The sequence below is a fragment of the Miscanthus floridulus genome, chromosome 8, assembly GCF_019320115.1.
Source record: "Miscanthus floridulus cultivar M001 chromosome 8, ASM1932011v1, whole genome shotgun sequence".
NCBI lineage: Eukaryota > Viridiplantae > Streptophyta > Magnoliopsida > Poales > Poaceae > Miscanthus > Miscanthus floridulus.
In genome coordinates, this window is record NC_089587.1 from 149,069,188 (window position 1) to 149,082,973 (window position 13,786).

General features: G+C 45.9%; 1 pseudogene; it reads right to left on the reverse strand.

Annotated features, from left to right (window-relative positions):
* Window positions 1-2,153: 2,153 nt before the first annotated feature.
* On the reverse strand, window positions 2,154-7,203 carry LOC136477355 (chaperone protein ClpD1, chloroplastic-like; annotated as a pseudogene).
* Window positions 7,204-13,786: the final 6,583 nt, after the last annotated feature.

A 13,786-nucleotide genomic window follows, 5' to 3' on the forward strand; every position in this document is an offset into this window, starting at 1 on the left:
AAACCCACTTGCATATATATATTTATTCCTACGAGTCTCACTAGTATAACAGGATCGTGTAGAATGCTATGCTACAGGACTCCGGTAGAAGTCGAGTGATTGCCCTGTCATTCGCGAGATATAGGAAATATGTTACTATATGATTATCACTTGGAATATATAAAATGGTGGAAAGGAAAATGGTGACCGGACAGGGATGTGGTTTGGGGTATTGGTGGGTGTAAGAAGTTGTGTCGCCGTGGAGGCGGGGTCATAGCTTGGTTACACCGTTTTTCCCTGTCTGGTCGGTTAAGGACCGATCGTTGCATAGGACTCTAGGCAGGTCACAGACTTATTATCCCGAGCACATACTTGTGTATGGGCGCTTGGAAAGCTTGTTGCTCTCTTGTCGCGGATCCGGCTCTTTCCGGACCGACTGTCAGGGTTTGTTTTGGTGGAGGAGGTCCTTGCACCGCACTGAGTCCGGGACTCAGGGGCGGGGGCTTGGAGTCCCAGTTTGGACGGGGACCTGGACACCCGGGACAGGAGAGTGATGGGTTGGTCCTGCTTGTGCCTGGGGTACAAGCGGGGCGTGTGTTTTCGGGGTACCCAGCTGGGGGCATTGATTCGCGAATCGCCGGGCTATCCGGTACGGCTTGTCTACGGTTTAGCATCGTAGTAAGAACTGAAGATGAAAGATGGAAGATGGACAAAGGAAATCTGATTGCTTACCACCTGCTTGAAAGTAGCACAGGTGCTTACATAGAATGGTTAGTTAATGAACCAATGCGGCTATTAATAAAAATCAAATATAAGGACGCACGCTTAGTAATGCTTCTGCAAATGCAACCCACAAACCAGATAGCCTTGCATATCCTTGGAGTCTTTTCTTTCTCCTATCGGGTAAGTCTTGCTGAGTACAATTGAGTACTCAGGGTTTTATTCCCCCTGTTGCAGGTAACAGGTGGACGCTAGAGCTGACCTTTGTGTGTGGATTCCTCCTGGTGGGCTCAGAGAGGATTTCCTTTACGCTGCGATCGTAGTTGCTATTTATAACTCTCACCAAATGCTTTTATAAATGAAAGTTTCATAATCTGTTGTCGTAGTCTATATATATCAATACTTCATCATGTCATTAATAGAGGTTTATTTCCTGCTGTAACTCTGTTCACATGTTTCTATTCCGCTGTTCAATTAAATTGTTTATAACTCTGATAATATGATTTCATTCCGCTGTTATATTAATAAATATTATACTCTGATGTTGTAATTAAAAGTGATGTAAGAAATGGTTACGAATGATGTAAGCTTTATTCTCTCATTTGTGATCCTGATGGCAAAAATGTGGATTTTCGGGTTCTCCCTTGGGTGTGTCCGACGGAACCGAGTAATTTAGTGTTTTCCCTCGAGTGCTTAGTGTCTAATGGAAGACAAGCACTCCTGTGAGGCATTAGATTAGGCGTTCTGCCACAAGCCCAACCCGCCCGCAGCCCCGCACGCACGCGCGAGGCTATCGCCCTCCTTCCCCCCGCAGCCTAACCCTTCCTCCGTCCCCCAGATCGAACCAAAGAGGAGGCAGCAACACCACCGCACGCCACTGCGGCGCTAGGAGCTAGCGGAAGCGCCGCCCCGCAAGAGGGAGGCCAGAGCAAGGAGGAGATCCGGCGACAGAGCAGGTCGTTGGAGATGGGAGTCCTGGCGTTCTACTACGTGGCTGGCGGACCGCCACCCGCTGACGGTGTCGGACGCGGAGGAGGAGGAGCTCGTGGAGCTCGAGCCCAGCGCAGGCGGACCGCTGTGGGGAGCCGGCGCGGCGAGGTCTGCCTCGAGGCGCGGCCGGCGGGTACGCGGCGGCTAGGCGGGAGCGGCCCGTTCGCTGGTCTGAATTTTGGCTGAAACGGCTGAAAAACACTGTTCCGGCTGAATTGTTGTGAGAGAAAAACACTGTTCCGGCTGAAAAAACAAGCCGAACAAGCCAAATTTAAGACAAGCGACGGGCCGATAAGTCTGGCCACTCGACGAGATTAGTGAAAAAATACGTGGACCACGCAGTGTCAGTTCGTCCAAACACGGGACGGACGCCGCGGTGGAGCATTTCGGTGATTTGAATGGTAACAGAACAAGTCATAACTCATAACTGTAACTTCCGGCAACCGGAGGCATGGACGACGGTATAAGAACGATACAAATGGCCAGTTGAATCAGAAACAATTCAACAATATACATACAGTTGGATAAAAATTTCAAACGTCAATAACTGACCAGATTCCCCTATCTGAACCATCTGGTTGACATATGTACAAAATGAAGATGAAATACTACTCTATATGTCTACGTATGAAAGAATTAATAATCTCGATGCTTGAAAGAATAAAAGATTAGATCTCTAATTTACTACACTGGAAGTACAACTTCAGAAAGTCCGGCACAGAGCTTCAGAATGTCCGTGTTGGGTCAGAGGCCTGGACGATCTGTTGGTCCAGATGGTTCATGCATGGCTTCCCCTCTGCATCGATGTCCATCAGTATCGTGTCACCGGGCTTGAACTCGCCAAAAAGAATCGCTTCGCTGATGACATCCTCGATAATGTGGGTGACAGCTCTCCTCAGAGGCCGAGCGCCATAGCTCTTGTCGTAGCCTTCTTGGCAAATCAGGTCCTTCATTGCATCAGACACCTCCAAACCTATCCCAAGGGCCAAAAGTCGGCCCTTGACTTCCTTTAGGATGATATCAAGAATGGCCAGCATCTGCAAATATGATGAGGTTATTACCATTAGCATCTCATGTGCTATGAGGTTAGCACAATAGTTTTATGACTTAAACTATGAACTTCATACAGCCATAAGTGGCTAATGCCATGGAAAGGTCTATGAATTATCAGTAAAACTACTTCAGAGCAAAATGTAAAAGAAACAAACCTGAGTCTTCTCCAGAGGACGGAACACAACCATCTCGTCAATCCTATTGAGCAACTCTGGACGGAAAAATGCCTTGAGCTCTTCCATTACTAAGGATTTCATGGCAAAATACGAGCTTGACTCGGTATCTTCCTTCAAGAAACCTATGCTCTGTCTTCCCTTTGAAATTGACGTCGAACCAACATTCGAAGTCATGACAATCAACGTATTTTTGAAGGAAACCCTACGGCCCTGCAGTCCACACAAGGTCCCATTATAAATAAAACATGTTCAGAACTAAAAAGGGATCAGAAACTACCTATGTTACATCCTAAAACTATGCAAGATTACATGGAGAGGCTCAGGACTATTTAAGTTTCTAAAAATATATGGTATAGAGTGGCATAGTGATAAATTGCATTGATATTTAATATGAGCAATCATGTGTTGAATGACACTCCAAATAGGTCGTATATTAAATAAATTGTAATGAAAATAATGAATTCTGACTGTTTATTATAAGTTTCCAGGGATAGGGTTTGTCTCCTATGGTTCAGTAACTCCACTGTCCACTGTTTAAAAACTATTGTTGCATGTAACAGGATTCACTGATCTATTACCTGTGAGTCTGTCAAATGTCCATCCTCAAAGATTTGGAGAAGGATGTTGAAAATATCAGGGTGAGCTTTCTCTATCTCATCCAGCAATACCACGGTAAATGGTTTTCTCCTGACTGCTTCATGTCAAAGTACCAGTTTCACCATACCCAATGTACCCTGGAGGAGAGCCTATGAGCTTGCTCACAGTGTGCCTCTCCATATACTCGCTCATGTCTAACCTAAGCATAGCAGATTCCTATTTTGAAAACAAAAGCAAACATCTTATCAGGCTATATTCCATTTAATCAATCATAAGCATTGTGCAAATAAAAACACAATGGTCAGAATATGATTGGCTTACCGATCCAAAATAACTAGCTGCTAGAGCTTTGGTGAGCTCTGTTTTACCAACTCCTGTTGGACCACAGAAAAGCAGCGTAGCAATAGGTCTGTCAGGGTCATTAAGGCCAACACGTGATCTCTTCACTGCACGAGATATGGCCACAACAGCATCATCTTGGCCAATGACACGTTTTCTGAGCTCGTCGTCTAGTCCTAATAGAAGTTTTTTATCGTCGGCAGTCAACTGCTGCACTGGTATCCCAGACCATAATGAGGCAACTCTTGCAATTTCCTCTGTCCCAACTACAACTGGTCTGCATTCAAAATGCTCTTTGGTGAGAAGATATGTAGGGCATGAGATTATCTTGTATGACATGTTGACTGATAAAACTTACTCATCAGCTGAGAGTGATGAAGCAGATGTTGACTCAATATTGTCTCGACTTGGTGCTTCAACGTTAGCACTACCACTTTCTTGAGCATTCTCATTTGGAGAATATTTTGCCTTGTTAGATAACACCTGAGTAATCAAGGACAATAATATTAGAATTTTTTTTCTCACTAGATGGACCAAAAAGATAAAATCATATAAGCAGTGCATAAATTTTTCATTACCACTTCATGCATGGCCTGAGCAGCTCTTATCTCTTGCCAGTATTCATCTGGTGACTTCAAGAGAATTGAAGACTGCCCTTCCTTCTTCCTATTAAATGATTCCATCCGAGCTCTACTTCCAGCCTCGTCAATCAGATCAATAGCCTTATCAGGAAGTTGTCTGTCAGGAATGTATCTTGCTGACAAATAAACTGCTGCATTGATGGCTTCCAATGTGAATTTGCATTTATGGTAAGTTTCATACTTCTCACGAAGACCCAGTAATATCTTCACAGCATCTTCCTGCAGTTAGTTTCAAAAATGGCTGAGAGAGAAATTTACATGTTAAACTACCTCACTTTCATAAGAAGACAACCACAGTACCTGACTAGGCTCATCTACTAATACTGGCTGGAAGCGGCGGGCCAAAGCCTTATCCTTCTCAAAATGCATCCGGTGTTCATCTAGAGTTGTAGCTGCAATGCACTAAAAATGCAAACAAATATTGTCCATAAGATAGGAAATATGATAAGGTATGATTTTCTATATACACAGAACGAGTGCACTAAGCAAGAAATCAGATGAATCTAATACCTGCAGTTCACCTCTAGCAAGTGCGGGCTTCAGTAAGTTGCCAATGTCAAGACCAGAACCCTTACCCTTTCCAACAGTTCCAGATCCAATAAGATTGTGAACCTCATCGATAAAAAGAATAACATCGCCTGCATAAAGTTCTTATGATTTTTAATATTCATTCATGACCACGTGCAGAAGCTCCGTATCTGGTAACATTTCAGAATGCACTACTGACTGACCTGCTTCCCGGACTTCACGGATTATATTAGTAACCCTAGACTCCAGTTCACCCCTCTCCTTTGCACCAGCAATAAGTAGACCAACGTCCAGTGACAATATACGCTTTGCCTGTAAATAATTTAAATATGAATATACCACTTATCTGAAAGCAGATCACAAATGCATAACTTTAGATCCATCATCAATGGCAAGTCAAGCTGAAGCTTACCACAAGGTAAATGGGGACATCTCCGTTTGAAATTCGAAGAGCCAGCCCCTCGGCAATTGCAGTTTTGCCAACACCCCGCCTCACCCAAAAGAATAGGGTTGTTCTTCGTTCGTCGGCATATTATCTGAACTACTCTTTCAATCTCATCTTCACGGCCAATAATAGGATCAATGAAACCTCCACTAGCTTGTGTGGTCAAATCCAAACAAAATTGATCCAGTGCACCCTTATCTGAAAAAAGATAAATAATGCAAGTGTCCATTGAGGTTTTACTTGTCCTATAGTAGAACAAACATGAGTGTAAGCTTTGACTGAACTTCAAGCTCCTAACCTTTCTTTTTAGTCAAGGAGTGGGAGAAGGCAGATCTTGCGGTCCCAGCAGGGGCTTTCTTTGGGACTTTCGAAAGACGACGGTTCAGCAGGTTCTCTGCCATCTTTCGCAAGCTCCGCTTGCAGACGGTCAACCGCAACTGTTGTTAGGTGAGTGGGATCCGCTCCCAAACTACAACAATCGACAATATGCATCAATGAGGCCCAAACAACGGAAGGACGAGGAGAAACTAGTATCATTTTTCGTTTTGATGAACCTATCGATCATGCCATCATGCTACTGCAATGAAATTGCTTTTTGAAAAAACATAACTCTATGGCTAGCATTGAACACGTGTACTGACAAATTAGACAACGAGCACCACAATGGGTAATGGCAATATCGTATCTGTACAACTAGATGCCAAACTTCCTTTGTGCTATAGGCTCAGACAGACAATGGTCTAAGCATTTAACCATACTACTGTATTTACTATAGGCGGTAATGAGATCAATAAGTAAATGTCATCCATTGCAATTGATCTGGAAATCAGTTGTAATAATGGAAAACAAATAACAGAACCTACCTCCTCAGGAGATTGTTGGTGGTTGGATCGTCGAGGGTGAAGAGCGCGATGGTGAGGTGCTCAGGCGAGATGAAGCTGGCGCCCATGTTCTTGGACAGCACGACGGCCACGTCGAAGACCTGCTTTGCGGTCGCGGAGAAGGGCACGTCCGTGTCGAGCCCCGATCTGGGCTTAGACGACGGCGCGGTCGGCGAGTCCGCGTCCCTGGTTGGGACGATGCCGCGGCACTGCTCCCGCGCGCGCTCGATGTTGATCCCGGACGAGAGGAATCCGCCCGAGGAGCGGTCCTCCGCGACGAGGCCGAGGAAGAGGTGGCGCGGCGCGACGGCGGGCTCCCCGAGCCCCCGGGCCTCCCGCTGCGACAGCACCACCGCCTTGACGGCCCGCTCCGTGAACCGCTCGAACACCGCCCTGACGACGACTCCTCCCCTGCGCGCCCGGCCCCGCCGCGGGGCCGGCGCCGGCCTGGCCGCTGCCGGGCGCGGGAGCGGGTGCGCCAACACCACAGCCCTCCCGAACCCCGCCGCCGCGCCCCACCGACCCGCCGGCGCCGCGAGCCTCCGGGCGGCGCCGCCGTGGCCGCCCCCCGTGAGGACGGACGACGACGAGGTGGAGCAGCAGCACACCTCCATCGCTACGGACCGCGCCAACAACAATTAAAAAAAAATTAAGGAACGAATCAAATGCTTATGCTTGCTTAGAAGAAAGCGGTTAATCACGCTAGCTACGCGTCGAGCTATCTAGTCTAGTATAGGCGGAGAGTATGTATCTGCTTGGAGGAGGCGTGGCGTGGCGAGCGGATGAGTAGGGGAGGAGGTGGGGGAGGGCGGTATAAAAATACCGCGCGGGGCAGGCGGAGGCGGGAGGCGGGAGGCGGGAGGCGGGGAGGGCGGAAGGGGAAGGAAGCACGCAAGGAAGGAGGAGCACGAGTCCGGAATGGCAGTTGCAGTTCGGCAGTGCGTGGGGCGAAACCGAAAGGGATCGGTGGTTTTGGATGGTTCATCCGCCGCCCGGGCCTCGGGGTCCTCCGTTTCTACCGCGCGCCGGGTCAGCTCAGCGCGCCACCCCGGCCCCGCGGTCAACCCGGCCAAGGCGTGGCGGTCCGTCCGACTGCGATCGGCGGGGGCCGCGCGGTCGGGGTGATTTGGCCACTGTTTCGGCCGTTTCTGGGCTTTTTTTTTTCGGTGCCGTGGCGAGCGCGGCCAGGTCAGCTGCGTCGTTGGGGGCCGGCCGGTGCAGCGTACCGACTTCCGAGCCGGCGCGAGATGGTTTCACGTCGGCACATGTGTCATCCTCCTCTGCCAGCGACGTGGCCGGCTCGAAACAAAGCGGGCTGCTGCTCGCACTCGCCGAGTTGCACAGACCGGAAGCTTCTGCCTTTTTTTTTTCGAGGAAAGAAGCTTCTGCTTTTCCGATACGATACACGTGTGTGAAAACAGCCTCACCCTCGATTGACCGTGCTGTGCAAACGGACGGAAGGAAACGACCGCGCCGTAACAGCGAGAGGGCGGGCGGGGTACGTACGTGCGTGGCGTGCCGAAACGAGCACCGTCCTCCCGTTTGGACTCGTGAGCACCCTGTTGTTAACCATGCATCCTGCGTGGTACCTACAAGAGTTACAGCAATCAGCTCACTTCCTGCTGGCCCCACTACATCTGCTTCGAGAATACCACGATCGTCCCCCATTCCTTGGAGGACAGGGGACACCGAACACCACAACGATTGCATGCGGTGCAGAGCAGAACAAGTCAGGATGGTACGTGCTGTGCTCCTTCGCTCCCCTCACCCTCAACCACAAGGCCACAACAAGTGACAAATATTGCTACTGCATCTTCTAGCTCTTTTTGCGAAAAGGAGAGACGAACCAGTCAGGGTGTACCAGTACTAGTAGACAAGCACCAGCTGTGTGTACACCAAACCGAGAAACCTTCCCCTCCAAAACGTCAAATTTCTCAAGATTCTCCGTCACATCAAATCTTTGGACGCATGCATAAAGCATTAAATATAAATAAAAAATAAAACTAATTACACAGTTTAGACGAAATCCACGAGACGAATCTTTTAAGCCTAATTAAATTATGATTGGACACTAATTGCCAAATAACAACGAAAATGCTACAGTGTCGTTTTGCCAAAATTTTCGGCAACTAAACTAGGCCCAAGAAGATAGAAGCGGCCACGTGTGTGCCTTCCGAGAACGGGCTCAGGGCGCTTTCAGGCTTGAGACCGTCTCCAACAACCGTTACCTAAAATACCAGACTCATTTCACGTTTGGGTAGCGCTACAGGCAAATGGATCAATACCTATTTTTGTCTTCTCCAACAACAAGCCCCAAAAGAAAACCCTTTTCTGCAAATGGGTCTTCAGGTGAGAGGATACTTAAATTTGAGTTATACCTCTCCTGACACAAAAAATGGGTCTTCCATATAATTACTATGTTGAAGGCTATATATATTCTATTGGAGACTCATTTTAGGTTTGGGTCTCCTGATTAGTCTCCTGTTGGAGACAGCCTTACGGAAGCATGTACGAAATCTGACCCGTACTTCTTGGGACCGTATGAAAGTGCAATACTCCACTCGTCTCAAAATAAACGCACATCTCGCTTATCAAAATAAACTTTCAATGAAAATTAAAAAGTTTTGACTTCTCGAGAAGCAATATGTGCGTTTATTTTGGCGGATGAGGCCCGAAATAAATAACTAAACAAATACTACTCTGTAGGCATGAAAGCGCCTTGAGTCCGTAGGTGGTCATCACTAATCTTCTTGTATTCACATCACTCTTAATGATCACTAGAATACGCTACTAAGCCTGTCATCTATTTATTTACTCATCATGGTCAAACTGTCCAATCATTAGAGAATAACTTCACTGCGGAGCAGGAGTAACTATCGGCACGCATGCATATTTATGCTCACTAATACACTGAGATGGGCAAGGTTAATTAGTTTCGCAGGACAGTCGACTCGATCGTCGACCGGATGGGCGACGGCAGGCGCATTTGCACACGGAACGCAACACCAGGCATGCACTTGCGTGCGGAGGAGGGTGAAAGAGAAGGGAAGCCTTTCCCTGCACGACTTGATGCTTTGCGCAGTTTCCCGCTTTTCCTGGCGGATGACAATGCGCCTAGTTCCGTTTCAGTCAGTTCATTATCCTTAAGCCCTGCTGGTGCTGATTTATTGTGAGAGAAAAATATTGTTGGCTGACTAATAAGTCCTGGCTGAAACCAACAAAGCGAACAGGCTGATTGACTATACTTTTCTTGAAGATATTTTTCGTAAACGTCTGGCAATTTTCTGATACTCCTCGGTGACCTGAATACAATGGCGAAGCCAGAATTCATATACAGAGGGACCAACTCAGCTAGTATCGACAAAAAATTATACGATACTACTGTCTTTTCTAAAAAATATTGATGTCAGCTTAAAAAATTAACCACTTTGATGCTACTTAAAAAACTACAATAAATAATTTTTAACCTCTTCGTCTTTTTTTAGAAAAAATGCTAAATATCTAAATTAAAGATAAAAAGATAAAAAAGAATATTGCTCACAGATCAATGGTTCACATCATATTTATTTTATTTAAACACTTAGGTCCCCTTGAAATACAGGATTGAAAAAATGTAGGAATAGGAAAAACACCGGAATATGATAGGAATGTATATGTAAAACAGAGGAAAGAAAAACATAGAAATTTATTGGAACTAGTGTTCGGCTTACCCCATATTCGGCTTATTCGACTTGTTTTTTCAGCCGAAACAATATTTTTCTCTCACAACAATTCAGCCAGAACAGTGTTTTTCAGCCAGTTTCAGCCAAGATTCAGCAAGCCGAATGGGGATCCATACGGAGGTACTGGCTTCTTTATCGAGGTAAGCTCCTTAATTATACATGGGCTAGTGCTATACGATCGTATCCAATCTCTATGATTTTGATGTGCTCATTCCAGTTAAAGTCATATCTCTGCAGTCTTTGGCTTGTCATATACCTTGATCCTACGTGCGCGTGTTGGAAAATGAGATCGGAGTGGATGTTTTCTTTCCCATGTTTCTCCCGTGGAATGGCTTCCAAAGAAATTTTTCCTCCAATTTTCCTACGCCTCAATCCTGCCAACCAAAGGATGATTTATATGCCAATCAATACTTCACATCATATTTATTTTGTTTAAACATTTAACATTAGGCAATCAAATGATATATATTCTAGAAAAACAATCTAGAAATAATTGACAAGGCTTATTTACTTATAATCTCCTCTATTGAATAGTGGGAACTAATAAGAAATACTCCCTCCATCCAAAAAAAATGTCACTATGGGATTCTTGTTAGTCAAACTTTCTTAATCCCAAAAAGAGCGTCATTATGGTATTTGTGTCGGTCAAACTTTCTTAAGTTTGACTAAGTTTTTTAAAAATATTAGCAATATTTACATCTCCAAATAAGTTTACTACAAAAATATATTCAACAACTTATCTAATGATATTAATTATATACCATAAATATTAATAAGTCAAAGTTATAAATATTTAATTTCTCAGGAAGCGAGAATGACACTCTTTTTTTTGGGATAGATGGGGTAATAATTACTGCCACATGTCTCCACCATTGGCTGAATCTATCTATAATTCTATACACAAACTAGTCACAAAAGACGGTTTTCAAGAAGTTCTTTGATTTTATTTCTGAAAGCAGTACACCACCACCTCTATAAATTAGATATATGAACAAAACAACTAAAATTGCTTATGAAAAGATTTATGGAGGCAGGCCTCTTAGGAGTTCCGACCCTGAAAATATTCCGAACCCAACCAACCCAACAAGGCATCCTCGTGTGAGCAAAGGCCCGGCCCGTCTCTTCGCTTGTCCCTTTCAGCCTCTCGCAGCGTAACCCGAGTGAATGTCTCCTTGTTTGACTGAAGGCATGGAAAATTGGCCCACGATACGCCCATCTCTAGATGCCAGCATGAGTGAGTGGGCCGTGGGAGTGCCTGAGAGACGGCGAGATTAAATCCAGCTTGCTCGATGACATGGAGAAGTATTTGTGTGTCTGCAATTTGCAGCGGTAGAGAGGCCTCAACCCTTGTGCTGGCTAGCTGACCCAAAGGATACGCGATGTATCTCACTATCTGCCTGACACCAGAGATTCAGCCGGTCGATTGTTAGCGAGTCGATGTTTCTGAGGTCACTTTGACAGTTGTCAGTTAACTCGGGGCCAGGCTCACGAGTATGGATCGAGGCCAAGCCTCGAAAGTGTCAGTGACAGTTAGTTCTTGTCCGAGGCAGTAGATCGTTCCAAATGACACGTGCCAAGAACGCTGGAAGTGGTCCAGGTGATGAGGATCCGAGGCTCCAGCGAGGACGCGTGCCTGGGATGCCTTGATATGATAACAAAGGTGTACCGCGTGGAGCCACATGACATGCGTTCCGTTTTTGCAGAATATTATCCGTACGAGACCTTATTAATGGACCAGTTGTCGTCGCGCCAGTATCAGAGACACCAGATGATCAACACGAGTCTCCTTGCAGCTGGATTTTTGGACACCGATCGATGCTCTTTCTGCGTTGTGGACGAACATCAAGATGCACAGGAGCCACGCCTGTGGAAGGATCCCCCGCAGAAACGCGCGCCTGGCCTTGTTGTCGTCGTTGCCGACGCCGGGCCGGGCCTCTCTCCCTTTAGCGAAAAGAAAGAAAGAAAGCATCCATCACTGTGAACTTGTGAAGCATCGGATTCACGCACAGCTCGATCGATCGCTCCGTCCGCGCAGTGGTGAAGCTACGTTCATCCATTGGGGTCGGCCGACACCGACGGTTTCCAGCCGCACCGTAGACCCCAGGTAAAAAAAAAAACCTACAACTCCGGTTGCCTGCTAGTCCAGCGTGGTAGCTTCGTCCGGTCCATTGACCAAGTCTACACGCACATGCAACAATTATACAAGGAGCTTGCATGTGCAGGCTAATAAGTCCACCCCGAAGGCCTCTTTTCCACTTCATGAACCATCAGCATGTTCGCTTACTCGTATATGATCGTGGATTATAAGCTGAAACAATATTTTTCTCTCACACCAAACCAGCCAGCAGTAAATAATCCACGACCGTTTACGACTCCCAAAAGTCTACAGGCATCATCCCAAAAGTCAAAACGTCGCCTCCGAGTCTTCGATGGTAACTCACCCTTTCACATCTCAAATCCACCAGAATCTGGTGGCCGCGACGATCGACAGGTCATGACTCGCCAGGGTCAGCACCCGGTTGATGCCGGTAATACCACGATATGCTCTCTGATCCTTACTCTCAAGTACCTGGAGGAGGTACATCAAATAACTTGATTCTACACTTGATAACTATAATGATCTATTTTCTTGATTTATCACATTGATGTCTCTTGTCTGCACTTTATTAATTTATCAAGTCTAAAATATAAGGTATTTGGCTAATTGGGTTTCCTTTTATCTTTCAGTTATATAATCTAAAGATCTAAGATCTTAATTCAGAGATATAGGATTCTATTGTTTGTGTTGTAGCAAAGAAACGTGCTTTTTTCATTCTACATTCTATCAAGATGCACATTTGGAACGATTCTTGAAAAGAAAATGACCCCACCCAATAATAACTAAAAAATGATGGAGATATTTCAAAAGCAAGAAGAGATGGCAACCGCATCAAATACTAATCATACTTTTAGCCACAATTCCAATCGATGATTGGGATTATTTTGCTATAATGCTATTTTACATTTGTTGATATTATGTATGGGTATTGTATTATCGCAACCTTAATGTTAGCACTATGGGTTTGTGCTGACCCCGACGACGATTAATCCTGGCTTCGCCCATGCGTCCGCGGCGTAGCGCAGCGCTTATCGGCAACACGTTCGTACGATCATTTCCCGGCCGGCGGTATCGCGACGCGGCACACGACAGAGAGACCCGGGCAGAACCAGCACAGCAAACGGTCCCGATCAACGACGGCATTGAAAGGGCATCACGGAACGGAACGTGCCGTGCCGAATGGCAAATGGCAAAATGATGGCGCCACCCGTGGCGCTATTAAATGATGGATCCATGGATGGCCACCCATCATACTGTCTCCAACAGAGTATGCAAACCGTGACCCAAACGCAAAATAGGTCATTCACATTGTTTTACCTACAAAAAAATAATGCTCCAACAGAAGACCCAAACACCTCACTCATTTTGGGTACGAGGCTCGCCGAAACGCAAATCTGCGTCGTCAAGACGGAAGCCCTGTAACACCCCGGTGTTACGATCCTTTTTAGCGCCGCGATTTAGGCCTAAGAAAAAATTTCCGAAACGAGTCTCTTAGATTTTATAAATTTTAAATTTGAAAATATTTGAGTTTATGTTTAAAATGCCATTTTTGACAAACTATATTGGGCAAAGTAATTAAATAGCGCTTAAATATTTTATCTCTATGGGTTAGTGCGA